We start from the raw sequence: 17,071 nt of genomic DNA, 5'->3' as shown, positions 1-17,071 counted from the left end.
ATCAGCAGGATGCTTGAATACCAATTTTACGGTGATAAAATCCCATTGAGAAAAGGACAGTATCTTATGCTGAAGGAAGGAATCAAATAGTTAATTGCATCAAAAGGTTCTGAGAAAAATCTCTGTGGATTAGAACAACTCACCAACCAGCACAGAGCAATATCACAGCATGAAAGTCGTTGGGAAAAGTTAAAAAGATTAGAGCCTGCAAAGGTAGAAAACAGGATCATGATGGGAGATTTCAATTCATGCTAGGCAGACTGAGAACAAGTCACAACACGGAGGGCAATGACTAAATTATTAGACCTATAAATAACTAGCTACTAAAGCAATGAATCAGATAAATCAGAAGAAAAACAGCTCTTGGTTAAGTAGGTCTGGAAAGTGCATTCAGCATGGATCAAAATGTATCTGTTCCTCTTTGCAAGAATACCCACAGCATACTTGTATACACCTGAAGCAGCCAACAAAATCCACCTCATTAATTTCAGGAAGGCACAGAGTGGCGGTAGGCAGGTAGAGAAATCTCACCATGCTGCAAAGTGTTGAGGTCCCACATAAGGCAGGACCAAAAGGCGATGGATAAACACTTTATTTTCACACTGGGAGAAGCAAGTAGCAGAGACCCCTCAACATCCTGACCAGCAACCTGCAAAAGGGGAACAGCAAAGGTGCTAAAATGCGCTGTGGATCCCAAATGATTCACGGTAATCAGCCAAAAGCTGAAAGCACGAAGTTGCAGAAGGATGGCAGAGCTCTGGCTGGGTGATGAGATGGCAGATGGGACCCAATGTTAATGAATGCAAAGCAATGCACGCAAGAGAAAATAGCACTAACAAAACACACAGCGGCAAGCTCTAAATCAGCTGCTGCCATTAAGGAAAGAGATGCTGCATTCATTGTGGATAATTTGCTAGAAATGCCAACTCAGTGCTCTGAAGGAGGCAATAAAGCAAACAGGCTGCTGGAAATATTAAAATTAAAAATAAATATATATTTTTTAAAAAGCAGAAAACATACTCAATATAAATGCACCGTGCACATGTACTTTGGATGGTCATCTGCACTCCTGGGCATCTCATCACCTCCAAGCAGCAACAACACAAAGCAAAAACTTAAGAAAATCAGGCGTTGGTTAAAAAACAGTTGAAGAGGAACCTGAGACCATCTAACATCCAAAATGGTACAAAAAAAGGAATTAGCAAGTTCTAATTTTTCTCCCTCACAGTGATCTGTGAGGCCAAATGAAGCAAAAGAAAAAGAAATTGTGTATCTCGGTGCTGTAAGACACTGGAGGATAAATGGCTCTGAGAAGAGATGGGAGAAGATCCTGGGGTAGTGCCATCAGTGCTGGCAAACGTGATGGTGAAAGTACAACCCATGTCCCAAAAATCCCACTAAATCACTGACTGCTGGAAGCAGGGCAGGAATGCTGGAGAAAAAAAAAAAAAAAAAAAAGAAAGAAAGAAATTAAAAAAAAAAAAAGCAATCTATATATGCCTCGTTTAGTGTAATTTCCCTTAAGCTTTGATAGCAGAAGAGTTTGAACATTTGTGCTGTGTGTTGCAGACATCGTCTTAGGACGGGGGCTGCTAATATGCCAACATGGCATTAGAGGGCAGTGCGTCGCAACCTAACTGCAGCCCTTTAGGGTGACGGTCGTGGCCAAGCAAGTGGGGAGCGAAGGGGACCACAGAGGGGCCCAAAAACTCTGAAAAGGGTCCGTCGGGTTAAGAATATGGTTGAAGTCAATGAGATGGAGTGATGATTTCTAGCTGAGGGCACAGGTGCCGATCGACCCCACCGTGCATCGTGTTTCTTGTGAAGGTCCTGGCAGCATCTTCAAACTGTTCTGGACTATTTTTTTTTTTTTTTGATAAAATCACCACGGTCATCTTCTCAATGACCTTCAGTGTTGCCTACATGGTGAAATGAAATAGGAGGAGGGCAGTGCCAGAAGAAAATTAATCCTGGCTCAGGAAGATCAGCTTAGGTTTGGAGAAAAAAAAAAAAAAACTCTCAAAAGAGTAACAATCTGAAAGAACTGAAAATAGTTAGAAAGGCATTTAAAATATTCCTTCTGCTAAGGGAACAGATGAAAATGCTACTACAAAAACAATGAAGAAAGCTATGCATTTTTGTCATAAATAGAATGACCCAAAACTCCAGAAAATTGTGTCTTTTTTCATCTAGTTTTTACTTATTTCATGTTTTTACCTAATTTCACATTTTGGTTTAGTTCCATAACGAGAATGAGTAAGAAATATCTCAGAAGAGAAATATTTCATCACAGGTTAATGTTTCTGATACATATGTTTAAATATTTTTTATCATAGCTAAAGAAAGCTCTGTTGCTATTGACACTGAGCAGTGGAGTGTTTGTGTTTGGCCAGTGATGGGGAAAAGCTCTGCAAATGAGAAAATGACCATTTTGTTCCACCATCGCTGTCTCAAGCTTGTCTGAAGAACTGAGAAAACATGTTGAAAATGTAACAGTGAAAATATTGCACACGACTAGACTTAGTACAGATGGGACGTCTGCCGTCACCAAGAGAAAAAGATGGTTGTGCTGCTCTGCTAGGGGAAGGTTTTGGATGCGAACTTATTCAGATCCCCCCTGCGTTAGCCATAAAGAGTCTTTTTGTGCCAAAGATGCAGGTTTCTTCCGCGCTTTAAATCCCACCAAGGCATCAATAACATTGGAGACGTGCCAGGAATTTTGTGTTTGCTTTTCTGAAAATGAAAAGGGAGGAAAAAAAAAAAAAAAAAAAAAATAATTAAACTTCCATTGCATCGGTCATCAGCTTTAAAAGGAAAAGCTTTCAGAAAGATTTTGGAAGCCAAGGCAAACAGTGCGGGAGGATTTGGAAGAGAAAGGACAAATTAGCTTTACAAGCTGGCTTGCCTGCCTTCCCAGCCATTACTCTGCATGCCTGCAACAAAAGGTTGCTCTCTCATCTTACCGTCTGTCTTTTATTCTTCTCTTATATCAGAGCCAAACTTTGGCCAAACCATTATTTTTTCAAAAATTTCAAGAGCTTCCACTCCTATTCAAAGATCAAATCATGATAAGTACTACAGTGGAGATCCTTCACTATTAGATTTGTCTCCAGGTTTGAAGATTTTATGCCAGGAAAAGCCATGGGTTAAATTCACTGAACTCTTACTGTGTAAAAGTGCTGATTTCCTTTGAAAATCACCTAGCCCCTTTGATTTTCCATCCTAAAATATCACTTGAATCTACTGCAGGTTTAATAATGACACTAATGCATTTCCGATGTTTTTGAGAGTCCGACTTGAGGCCGTTTGAAGGATTCTGGGCATCAGTTCTCTGCAAATGAATACATCTCAGGTTCAATGCTCAGAAAAATGGAAAGAGTCTCAAACAGCAATTTTCAACATCGGTGGAGACATCTGAGTGAAAGCTCCCTCCAAACTTACAGGTGCATTTTTTCAAACTAAAATATAATTCTGGATTTGAGATTAAATTCTAAGAAAATTGAGTTGTTACCGAGCATTATGACATTGTTCTGGAAATGCATCTGTACTGTTGATTTACAGATAGGTAAGGTTACTCTTCTGCTTGCTGCAGATTTGTATCAAATTCTTGTGAACAACCATTTTCAGTCCAAAACAGCTGGATCCAACAATTTAAGGTTCAGAGACAGTGCTCCGAATCCCCTGTAGACATCCATCATGGCACTCTCAGAATAACCACGATTGTTTGGGTTAATAACACATTGATAGGCACTAAAATGGTCATGGATTGTCACACATCGTCCAAAGAGGTTGTGCAGTCTCCGTCCTTGGAGTTTTTCAAGAACCAACTGGATAAAGCCCTAAGACCAGGTGGGATTTCATAACCAACCTTGTGTTAAATGGCAAGTTGGACCTCTCCTTTGCAGTCTGGATGATTCTGTGAATCTATGATTATTTCCCTGGCTTTGTTACTTGTAATACTTTTACAGAGAATTGAAACCAAAGAGAGAACTTCGCATCCAGTCTTGAGAAATGTGCAAAAGGAATCCTCCACCTCCTCCATTAGTTGTTTGGCTCGGGAATGGCATGGGAATAGTAAAGTGTAAGCGGACCTTCTGTGTTCCCTGAATCGGCCTCCTGCTCAGCCTCACCCCAGCAAAGTTTCTATTGCCTGATTCCAGGTGACACCTTCTCCATAGAGGAGCACCATGCCAGATGTCCAGACAAGTCCTGCTAGGTCAATGGAGAGAGCTGGGTATTTCCCCTAAAGCCTCTGAAACCAAAATCTCACCTAGAAAGTGCAAGGGATTGCCAGCTTTTAAACAGAAGTGCAACTCCTTTCCATGTATACAGTCTTTTTAGTGCTGGGACATGGTTTTGCCTGATTTTTTTTTCCCTATGACTCTTTCTTCCTGTATGGGAAATCTACTGTATCCTCAGCCCCAATTTATGCCCAAGTGAATAGCAAAGATATTTTAGGTGGAGTTTTGAAGCTTTGATAATCAGAATCTGTTGAATGAAGGGCTGCTGGTTTGGATCAGTCCTTGAGGACTTGGGCAGCCCTAGAGGACTTGCACATTAACCCTTCCAGCCTCTACCCCACAGATGCTCTGTCCAAGCAGGGAGAGGTATACTGGCACATCCTCATCCTTAACCTGGGGAGTGGACCAGTCTGATCTAACTGGTACAACTCTGCTGTAGCATTCAGACCTTCAACAAACCCCAGGCAGCTTACCCAGGAGTGTAGCAGTAATACACTCCATTCCAAAGCAGGACTGTGTGCATCGGATATACGGGCATACAAGATTCGGTAAGAAGTGTTACACAACTACAGTGTAATTCATCTCATGCAATTTAAGTTGTCTAAAACTGAGATACCCAATAAATTTTCAAGCATGAGCTATGGACAGGAGACAAATCATCTCTAGGAGGCAGTCCATAGAAGGGCACTTTCTACTTTTCCTGTGACAGTTTCCATATTCCATTTTACATCCCAGGAGTTATTTTTGTTCATAGTTGTAATTTCATAAATAAGTTTGTGTGCCTTGGGGTTTTTGGTAACTCTACAATTCACAGCATACTGTTGTACTAAGAAACAGAGAGCTGTGTGTATATTCAGAATATGCCATCTTATGCAAGAAAGAAAAATGTTAATGCTGTATGTTATCAAATAACTCAATGACTGGAAATTAAGACAAGACTAATGACAAGGGCAGATTATTTTGCATTTTCAGGTGGGTTTTCTTGCCTCTTCCATTGGTATATTATCCTAATTACTGGAAAAGTACCTGATACCAAATTAAGTTCATGGGGAATCTAGACCAGTCTATCAACTCCTATGTTTCTTAGGAAAAAACAATGTAGCCAGAAATAGAGCACCCTAAAGTCCTTAATGATCTAGTCCCATGGTATCACGCAAGGCAAAATGAAGAAAACTGGATGTTGAACTTTCATCCTTTCAAAGCAAATGTTCATCATGTCTCTTGCTTTTCCTCCTATGCTCTTTCCAATTCATAGAAAACCAAGACCTTAACCATAAATGAGCCAGGTTTGAATATCATCCATCCTCCTGTTCCTGAAAAATAAGGAAGACATCAGAAAAAAAAAAAAAAAAAAAAAAAAGGAAAGGAAAAAAAACGCTCTTCAGGTAAGAACCTTGTAAACAGCGTTATCTCCACCGTCAGAGCAGACCACATGCACATAAAAGGATGTGTTATCAAAAATATCTATAATGGTGACCTTAAAAAGGTACAAGAAGTGCTAATGAATTTCTTGTTATTTTAGAAAGGGACTTTCTTCTCCGTTGGTGCGGAGAGCTTCCTGAAGCAAAAACAAATGAAGCTCTTCTCTCTCTTTTTTTTTTTTTTAATATAAGTTAGAAAACTTTTTTGACTAAATTTCTGCTCAGTTGTTTTCTAGCTATTCAGAATTAGGAGATGACGCTCCAAATGAAGACTTTTAATGTACTGTCCTTGCTCGAAGGCTGCATGACGTTAAGCAGGAGAACATAGAGACATCCCTGTAGTTACAATCAAGATAGTTATAAAAAAAATATTGTTATGAGCAGTTTACTGGGGTTGGGCAGACAGAAGGTGAAGAAGTGCCTTCCCCAGGCTACTTTTAGGGCTGGTGAAGGAACCAACACTAGCATGAGGTGCTCTTAGACATCTCCTCTGGGCTTATCTTTTTGATGCGTATTCCTGCAGTGGCAGGTCTTTCTCAACAAACTGTCCCTCTATTAGCTCATCTGGTTGCTCAGTTATGTTTGTTGGTTATGATTTCTCATTTTCAAGGCCCATGTTGAAGCTGGCTGTTGTTTGGATGGAGCCTGCCAAGGGCAGAGCCAAGGTCTCCCACCAAGGGTTGCTCATGGCAGTACTGGTGGCAATGAGTCAGTACTTGCACCTCTGCCGTGACAACGTCACTTTTTTGGGGAGGGTGAGAAGCTGAGGCTTGGTTGTGCATGGCTGTTTGGGATGCCACAGCAACCTGAGTGCAAACCCAATTGCTTTACAACAGGTGTGGTTACCTCCTCCCTCCTGAAACCCAAAGGAGAATATTTTTCTGAACTTCTCCTGTTAAAAATTATACTGTGGGTTGATGCTGACTGGCACAGTCAGCCAAGCTGAGCCATGGTGAGAGGAGGGTGCTAGTTTTGTACAGAGCTGAAACAAGCTCTGTCTTTGGGACTTGTCCAGTTCCACCATGTTTCCTTCTCTCTCCTCCCTCTAAGGTTAATTTAGCAAAGATCTAGGGCAGTGTCTATGGACAACAGAGCAGGAAGACACCAAATCTGGGCTCTGTCACACTACAAAATTAAATAAGGTGGAAAAAGGATCTAGTTATATGTACTTGGCTGGGCCAAGAACTGGGGAAGAAACCATTCACTTCAATGCATTCATACAAATGGGAATTCCACTTAAGAGAGGTGATACAGATACATTCATCTTGGTGGACATAGTATGAACACTAAACAGCCAAGCAGGCAGATACTATCGTTCTATTATACTTTATATTTTCATATTGTCTTATGTCTGTGCTTTCTGCAGTATCTGATCTACATGATCTACATGTATCTGACTTGGCATCTGGAGTACTTTCCTCTTCTAACTTTAAATAAGCTGACAAAACACTCCAAAGGACTCACTCTATCTGTGGTTTTTATGAGTCATATCAAATATTTTGGTTTTTCCACTTGGTCACCATAAAAACGGTTAATGAGGCTTTTTTTTTTTTTTTTTTTTTTTTTGAGAGCTACTGTTTGCATCATGCAAGTAACAGATGTGATAACGATGGGCACAAGGGACAGCTGAGCGAGGGGCAGTTAGGATCTGCTGATACAAACTCAACCAGTCCTGGAAAACCTCGTCCTCTCTTCACTGCTTCAACACAAATGGCTTCAGCCTCTCTATAACATCAGGCCATGTGACTCCTCTACCCCACAAGTCTTCACTTTCAAGGACTATTTCTTCTACTTTAAAGTATTAAGTAAATTACATTAAGAAACATTTCCTACATTAAAAAAAAGAAAAGAAAAGAAAAGAAAAGAAAAGAAAAGAAAAGAAAAGAAAAGAAAAGAAAAGAAAAGAAAAGAAAAAAGAAAAGAAAAGAAAAAAAAGAAAAGAAAAAAGAAAAGAAAAGATACAGTTGCAATTAAAATTCCTCAGATTAGGAAATGTTGATCTTTGGAAATTAGAAATAAAGAAATTTAGGAGATTAGACATTGAGGAGATTGGAGCATACACCTTAGGACAGGGCCTCTAATTATAAGATTGGTTAATATTTTCTTTATAAGACCCTGTACTCTAAAGGACTGTCTGGGGTTACCAACACACAATGATCATAACAGGACTACAGAAAGGCCAAACTGTGAAAATTAAAGGTATCAATAGATAAGAGAGTGTATGAACCCACAAGTTGCTTTTTCATCTAATCTTTTGCCTGCTCTAAGTGTTGCAGCACCCTTCTGAATCCTGAAACCATCCGACGTGATGGGACACTGCTGGGGGAAGTGGTCTCCAGCGAAGTCTGCATATTTCTTGTCCAGCTGGGAAATGCTACCAGTTTTGAAGCTGATTGCATGCACTGCCTGAGCTTGGAGTGTCGGGGCCAGGACCCTTTTTCAGGACCAAATGTTCTGTAGTTACAACGATCTTTGTCCTGGAACAGGGGAGAAAGTGTGATGCCATTTGACAAGCTTGAGTGAGACCTCTGCAACCTCCAAAGCCAGCCACCAGCCTGGCTCTTGGTCAGGTGGATGCAGGTGATGAAATAGGGTCTGGCTATAAAGTCTGCAGAGTTGTATTTATGAAGGTCAGAGGAAAACTTTCTGATGGTAAATGGAGTTCTGTTGAGCAGCCTGATAAGTAGCTGCTGTTTTATTTTTCAAGGAACAGCTACAGGGCACGAGGTACAACCTACTTTATGGAAATAAGTCCACTTATTTCTTATTGCACTTCATTAGCATGTTTCACACTCAGCTCAGTCCTCTCTAGGCCACCTTTCTCCTTCCTTGTCCTCGCAAGCCCCACAGAGGCACTGACCCTCAGAAGCTTGAACAGGACAAGTATTAGGACTGCTGTGGACATCATGGTCCTTTCAATACTACACGTTTGCCTGCTGCAGTTTGTTGCTTCGAGCCTAATGGCATTCACCTCTAAGAGTGAAGCTTCCCAGAGCTCTGAGCTCAGTAAAGCCAAGAGGGAAGGCTTGGTGGGTATCCTCAGACCAAACGTGACATCTGCATCGTTCGTAGCCAGCACGGAGAAGCAGACACTTGTGCAAGGCAGTTCATTTCACCCAAATGCAGACATCTAAAACAGGTCAGCTGGGCTGTGCCGGCTCCTCTCCATCGCCCGCAACAACAGATGGGTGACTAGCTCCAACGTCTGTCTGCACCAGCTTCTAATGGTAAGTGAGAAAAGGTGAAAACCACCCTATTTATCCCCAAATGTTTTCTTGTCTTGTCTGGCAGCCCTGCCTGCCTCTAAAAAGAGAGGTGGAGTGTTCTGAATTCCCTTTGGGTCACTCAAAGCCCTGTACCTCAAACGTCCATCATCTTGTGGTCATTTGCTAGCACCAAGGTGCCCATCCCAACCCCACACCTCCACTGCACAAATAGCACTTGGTCCATGAAAGCAATATCAGGGTACCAGTAACAAAGTGGGGTCATAAAAAGCTAACCCAATGGAAAGGAAACCAGCAAGCTAACTGTTTAGTATTTCCCCCATAAGTTTCTTCAGACGTAGCTCTGTTTACAGGCATCAGTGCTCCCGCATTAACCAGAGCAATCTTAGGTGACCCATTTTAAATTGCCTTTACGTACAAGCCCTTGAATGCTGGTGCCATGGCAGTATATGAATCAGATGAATATGCATTAGAAAAACATCCCAAAGAGAAAATGCTAAAGCAACCGCAGGAAATTAGGATTTTAAAATGATGTCCCCAAGCATGAGGTCTGACTTTTGTAACAGTCTTAGCCTGGGTTACTCTGGCAATTATTTGAAGGATTGCTCTTCATACTGTAAGAAGAGGCTTGGGGACTTCTCAGAAGGATGTTATAAAAGAGTCCTGGGCCTTATTAGGAGCAAAAAACAGGGCATGACTTCTTAATCTGCAGTGAATAAAAGGCTCAGCTTTAATAATTTATGCTCACAGAGGAATAACTCATACTATTTTCTGTTTCTTTAGCCTTGCTGATGCAAAATGCATCCTGACCTTTCTACATTCAACTTTTCATTTTCTCACTCCGTACTTCCTTCCTGAGGACCACACCGATTTTCTCACTTACACACTAACATTTCTTGGTTAGTGGTTAGATTTAGAAACCTCCAAGTTACTCGAGCTGAAGAACTTTTCTAAACATTTCCTCCCCTGATATTTGCATTTAAAAGTTATTTTTGTATTCCTGTAAGGATCAAACTCTATATAGTCCATTTTTTTTTTCACTCTTAGGGAAAAGGCACTGGATTAAGAACATCTAAGAACTGAAATGCAAGCACTCACATTTATTTCTGTGGCATAGTATTTAGCCCCATTTTTTGGAACACCTGCAACAGCTTCCTATGAGGTGGTAACTTCAGAGCTGACTCAACAAAATTCACACAGCTGAGATTAAATGTGCCTTCACTGAACCCCTAAAGAGAAACAACTACCCCACTCATAAAACTAAAAAAAATACAACAAACCAAACAAACATAAAAAAACAACAACAAAAAAAAAACATAGAAAGCTGCCTTATAAAACAAAAAGATTTCTAATGGTGGTCTTCAACAATGGGAAGTTCACTTATGGTTCACTTATGGTTGTGGCAATGTAAAGGCCAAAAGTGGGGTGCGGTGGGAATGGTATGCTTTACTATTAGTAGTAGCTTTATAGTATAAAACCTTAGATTTAATTTTTTTTGGAGGTCAGATTCATCTCCTCTGATTTTAGATGCATAGAATACAAGGTATCTATGTGTGAGTTTATCTTCTAGGTCCTCTTTATTTTCAACAACGGGAAAAGCAGATACTTAGGGGGCATGTTCCACCTGACCTATTTAAAATGTGTTTTCTAAGATACCACCATGACCTAGTTTAGTCTTCGTGTCTTCATTGATGGCAAAGGGAGTCTAGACAGCCAGCTCAAGTGTAGACATCTCCTCTGTGAGTTTCTAAAGGTGTGAAGGTGTCTAGTTATTGGGCAGGCAAGAAAACCTCGTTGGTCAGAAAAAGGCAGATCTAGTATTTCCAATATTCAAGTCAGATATTACATAGAGTTTCTGTCTGACTTCTGTAGGAACAAACAACATGATTACTTTATACAAATCTTAGTCTTGGAGCCGGTACAGGCTCCTTTAAAACTGAAGGCCAAGCACTTTCTCTGGGCTAAAGAAGGTATAGTTCGTACAAAAACCAGTCATTTTCTGAGACTGCCCAGAGAGGTGGGTTAGATGGCAAATAAGAGCTAATGATAATGAAAATTGAGAGGTCATTTTCTCCATGCCCAAGTGGAATCAGCTCCACCTCAGTTTTTGCTGAAGACTCTTATCTTGTCGCCTTCTCTATCATTGTTCTTCAGACCGTCTCAAGTTTTTCAGTCTTTCCTTTTAGGTCATGCTTTTTAGACCCCTTTGTCATTCTCCTTGCTTTCCTCTCAACTGCCTTTTGCTGGTCCATGCTTCTCTTAATGTGTGGGGACCACAACTGGCCACAGCATCCATTCCATGGCTTTATTGGACATCCATGGACAGTTACTCTCACAGCATAAAACAAGGGATTGCTTACAAATTTTATACATTTCAGAATTATATTTACATTTTTTATGTATGGTATGGTCGATTGGTCTTTTGCATGTGAGCCTTAGTTTGTCTTCAGAAAAGCTGTCTAGTCAGTGATGCAACTATTCCATTTTGCAGGTAGGCAGTTTTATTCTGCCTACATACAGTACTTGCACTTGTTCTCTAAATTGAAACCTAATTTTTCTGTCCAGTGTTTTGTGGTCACTTTGAATTCCCTTACTGCCCTTTAATATATGCATAGTCTCTCCTGGCTTAGCATCTTCTGCAAGTGCAGTAAGGATTGTCTATATTCATTGCCCAGATAACTTGCAAATGCTGAATAGCCCCACAGCATAACCTGGGGAACACCTGTCACCACATCCTTCTCTTGCGACGGTTAAACAGTGCTACTCAATATGCTCTTCCATTTTGACATGATTTTGAGCCATTTAGAGACTCCTTCTTTTCAGGGATTTTCCAGACAATTGGGTACTCACCTTATAATTCAACTACCGTATATAACCTACCTTGACAGATAATGTAAAAATTCTTACTAAAGTCAAGCAAAGAGACGGGGCATCTCGGGTAAGGAGCTCACTACAGAGGCCCTCTTAAGATTTGTGTACTCTTTACAGGACTAAATATACTAGATTAATTACAAGTTGACAGTGATATAGAGGAGACAGGAAGGAACAAATATGTTCATAAAATGTATCATCTATCAATTTATTTTTAGTCCCAGTATTCTTCTGCTTGGGCCAGAAGAAAGATGAATGTAAATAAGAATATCGATAGAAAAAATGTTACCTGTGCTATGCAGCTGTATTGTGCATGGGAAAGTATTAAGGAACCCAGTCTAGTGTGGAAACTAAGGCTGTCCAAAGAGTTTTTCGCATAACCCAGAAGCTCAGCCAGACACCAGGTCCGAGGAGAAAAATGTTTAAAAATTAAGTCTCCTCCATATTTGCTCAATTGACATTGTTTTATTTTAATAATAATTTCCTCGATGTTTGATTCCCACAGGGAAATACTAGAATGTGTTTTGGCTGTTGCTGCACAATAACCTGATGATTTTGGAGAACAACGCCAACAGCCAAAAAAAATGTTGGGTTCCATCAATGGGAATGGGATAAGGAAGATCATTTTGCTGCCCTATAAAAGCTTGGTGGGCCCATAGGTGGGGTAGCTCATACTATTGCAGTCTCTGCATCTCAAAAAGGACTTAGTGACACTGGAGAAGGTCCAGAGAAGGACAATTAAATGAACACAGGGATGGAGCAGTTGCCTTACAAGGAAAGACAACAAAGGTCTAGGACTCTTCAACAAGAATGGAGGGAGGCTGTGGGGCTGGGTAGGTTAACTGTGTCTTGGAGGTGAGGGCTATGATGAATGCAGACCATTAGCTGCCAAATCCTACAATAACAGAAGAAGACATTTAGTCGGAACTGTTGTTACCCAATGGGTAGCAAACTCCTTTATCCTGCTGCCACAGGAGGCTGTGGAGGACAATGGTACTGGTGGGTTCAAATAGAGGTGACAGGTTGACCGTAAGTAAATCCAAAATGCATGGACAGAGATGTAGTCTTTAGCTAATGCAACAGCCATGGGTGCTGATGGAAATGAAGGCATGGAAAGTAGTCTGCTCCCAGTGCCTTCCTGGACTAGGATCTCCTGCTGCCATTGCTGGTGGAACAAAGCTTGGCTAGAGGCACTGCTGGCCTGATCCAGCTAGGTTTTTCCCATGTTTCATGTATGAAATTGTATGCTTTTTAGGTTTAGGAGCTTGCACACACTGGCCTGAGAGACCAGCTGTTGTTGTCGTTGTTTTTGTTGTTGTTTTTTTTGGTTGGTTCGTTTTTGTTTTTCTCTCACACAGATCTTCAGGGACACCGCATCATTCTGGAGTCTTCATACTGGCCTGATTTTACATATACAGCTCAGAGATGTTTGTCCAACAGCAAGAATTTTGATGTGAAGAAGCATTTTGTGTTTCAGAAAAACAGAGGATTTCCTATATCTCTGTGGCTGTGAACAAAAAGCCCATATTCTCAATTTGTTGGCGGTGAGCCATCGTATAATAAATATTCATGGAGACAGCTACGGTGAGAAGGATGAGAAATGCAGAGGAAGGCAAGATGTAGATTCTCGCTCTCTGCCCTCTCAGCAGGTACCCTCTCAGCAGGTACCGCTCTCATACCGCTCAGGTACCCTCCTGGTACCTGCTGAGAGCGGTAGGAACACACCATGTACTTTTCAATAAACACTTTTGAACTGAATACCAACTTTCAATACCAACTTACCAACTTCTGAAATGAAGCTTAATCAGTTTGTAAAAGACATTGAATGACTTGGTTGATGGATTTAGCCCAGCACTGAGTACTGAACCCTAGAGGTCCACTTCGGTTTTATGGTCCCCATGTATTTATCACAAAGTATGGCATCAGTGAATGAAATAGTTAATAAGAGTATAATGAACCATGTCCAGGAAGTTTGATGGGGAAGACTGTTCTCAGTCACTAAATAAGCAGCTTAAATTGCTTTCTGAAATTCAGAACAGATTTTCAGGATGGATTCACCTCATCCAGCTATAGCCACCTAAGAGACCTGTGTTTAGTGTAAATGGGCTATGCCGGTTCCATGGTCAGCAGATAGGGGGGAGGGAGAGAAATTGGGATGGGTGATTCATCGCCTAGATGTAGATGTCCAGAAGAGGAGGTGAATCACCCTCTAGATGCACTTGTTGACTCTCTTCATTGACTCAAGGGGGAAATTTGACAACTGTTTGGACAATGCAATTCTCTCTTGACTATAACCAGAATCTCTGGTTGAACCTCTGTTGACCTTGTCAGACATGCTCTATTTAAGGTGCTAAATTTGTATGCCATGTGTCAGCTCTGTCTCACTGTTCTGGGAAATAAAAAGCAGTTAAGAACAATTTGTTCACTACAAATAAATAGGTTTGAGGAAAAAAAATCTGATGATCATTTCTGGCATGTGGCATAACCAGGATTTCCCCATATTTCTGTTCTGCAGCACAACTGGATGCTGCTGACATGTATGGGAAGGCCCCTTGTGCCAAAAGTGAATTTTGTCATCCCTGTGAACACATCCACACATCTGACCAAGTTCTGCAAATCTGAAACAGCTGACAGCGGGGACTTTTTTAGATTCCTGTGTCCTAAAGCTTCTCTCTGCACTGAGCATCCTCCAGATCAAGGAGAGAAAATATTCATACCTTGAGGTGGTGGTAGAGGAAAAAATATATTTGCATATGTCTTTTCCATTGCGGAAAGGATTTGGGCCAGAAAAGAAGAGTGACTGAAAAAAAAGAAGAAACTGGAGCTGATCTAGGCATCACTGTGAGGCCACTCCTGAAGAAAGGGTTTTATCATGGCATCTTTAATGACTTTTCTTGAAAATACTAACCACAGTCCTCTAAGTAATCTGCAAAGGAAACCAAGAGTGGTCTATCTAAGTGCAAAGCCTACCTATCCGAGCTGCAGCTGTTCAGTAAAGGGTAGCACAGCATCCCATGCCTAGGTTAGGTTCCCAGTACATTGCCTCCCAAGTAAAAAGATAAATACTGTGATTTAACTACCACTATCACCATAATTTCAAGGAAGATATAAGCAATCAACAGCATGCAGCTTTTAGAACACCCCACACCCTGGCAAGGTCCATATGAAGAGTTATTCCCTTCAAGAGAGGGCTTAGGCAAGAGTGATTGACAGAAGAAAAGTCAAATTAAAGAAAGAAAGCAAAAAGGTTGCTTATCCTAGTGAGTTATGTGGATATTTACCAAAGATATTTAAACTGGACAGGGTTGCAAAAAGATTGTAGTGCTGTTCTTTCTTTAAACTGACTTGTTCTTGTTTGCAACATCAGGGGCTTTATAAAATAAGCAAGGAACAACTGAAAACTTAGTACTAATCTGTTTTATTTGTGATGGTGAAGTAAAGGAAACATGACTCTTGGGAGATCTTGATACAGACCTCTATGAATTTCTGTTTTCTCCCCAGTTTCTGAATGATTCTGCTATTTTCCACCAGATAAAACTGCATCAGATGCACAGATGCACTTACAACCTCTGCTGTTCAGAGCATCAGACCAAAGGAGTTCACATGGTCAGATTTTTAAAAGCATTTTAAAGGAATTTTGAAAAACCCTCATTAAACATAGACCTAGGGAAGGCTGGTGCTGGGTCTGTGTTTTACCCTCTGGCAACTCCTTTTCTGCATCTTGCTTGGTCTTGTGGCATTGTTTAAATATACAAATAATCTTCAAAGTCTTGGTTTGCCATCCTCACTTCTCTGTGTGACCTGGGCCATGTGAAATCCTATTTTTTTCCTAGCCCTCTGCTGAAAGAGAACACTTGTTGGGCAGCAAACCCCTGATGATCACTGGGAGAAAACTCAACAAGCAGCAGAGACACCAGCATCTTCTTTTGCCTCCGCACCTTCCTGGATGCTCAAGATAGTCCTGGTTTTCTCCATCATTATCCAGGATTCCAACACTTCTGAGCTTTTTCAGCACCTCCTCTCCTTTATTACCACACACTTCTGTTGCTAATCATCAAAATTATAAAGCTGATTTCTCTTTTTTTGTCATAAACCCCTGTTTTTTTTTCTGATAACTTTACCCCTCGCTCAGTCTCTCTGTTCTCACCCTCCCCTTCTGTACCCAGCTCTGCTTTGGGTCAGCTGAATACCTTTTGCTCGCAGAAGCAGTGCTGGTTTTTCCAGGAACCGCTCAGCAAGCTGACCCATTTCACAAAGCTGACCTAACTAATTGCTCTCACAAGCAGTAACTGTTTTTTCTGACCTTTAAAATGTCTAAACGCCGAGTTACAGGTCTTTCTCATGCAAACTGTGCTTGTAGCAATTAGCCACCTGGGGTCACCGTTCCTTCCAGTACAGCTGAGTGTACATAGCGTGCTCTTGCTAGGAGAAAAAATCACCATTTCTAATAAAAACGTAGCGGCTATTATCCACCTACACTGAGATTTGCTGCTTGAAAGTAAATGGTTGCATGCAAGAGCTTTTAGCTCACCTTCCAAAAAGGACCTTTTCCAACCAAAGGAAAAATGCAGCTAGTGGAGAACCTGCATCTGCAGTCAAAACTGAGGGATGCAGATTGAGGGGAAAGACTGCAGACCTGGCCCCCCATCTCTCTCCATCATGCAAATAGCCAAGAAATTCAGTAGTTTAACCAGGCAAGAAATAGAAGGAGAAATTGGGGAGTTAAGCCCTGCACCTCCTGGGAAAACACCACATATTTAGTAGGGGAAGGACAAACTGTGAGAAAAAGTCTGGGATTTCTCTCAGTGCTGTACGACCCAGACGGCTGTGGTTCTGCACATGCAGTTTCACGTCTCTGGGCATCTTGGAAATAGGTGAAAAATTGGGGTCTATGACTGTCGGACAGATGTTTCAAGAGCAAATCTCTCCAAGTCCTTCTGTGAGCTTTGGCATGATTGTTTCCTCTTATCCTATTAATTATGGAGATGATTTGGTAAAAGTGCCCTCAGTACTGATATAAAAGCAGCCAACATTTACAGAGAATGGTGAACAGAGCATTTTACCCACAGCAGTTGCTCCAGAAGTCTCACTTGCTGTCTGTGACTTGTTGCAATTGGCTTTGGGCAGTAATCCTCAGCCAAAGCCCCATTGCTACCAAACCCTCCAAGAGGGTCACCTGCATCAGTAAACCCCCAAAAAAGCTTTCATGAAAATGGCAAAATGATACTTAACATGGATAGTATATTAAGTACATTATAAGTAGTACATTTTACAGGTTGTTCTGGCCGCATCAGGAGAAAATACCACGGATAGT

Source organism: Cygnus olor, chromosome 1 (assembly GCF_009769625.2).
Source record: "Cygnus olor isolate bCygOlo1 chromosome 1, bCygOlo1.pri.v2, whole genome shotgun sequence".
NCBI classification, from domain to species: domain Eukaryota; kingdom Metazoa; phylum Chordata; class Aves; order Anseriformes; family Anatidae; genus Cygnus; species Cygnus olor.
Note: the sequence above shows the minus strand (reverse complement) of the source record.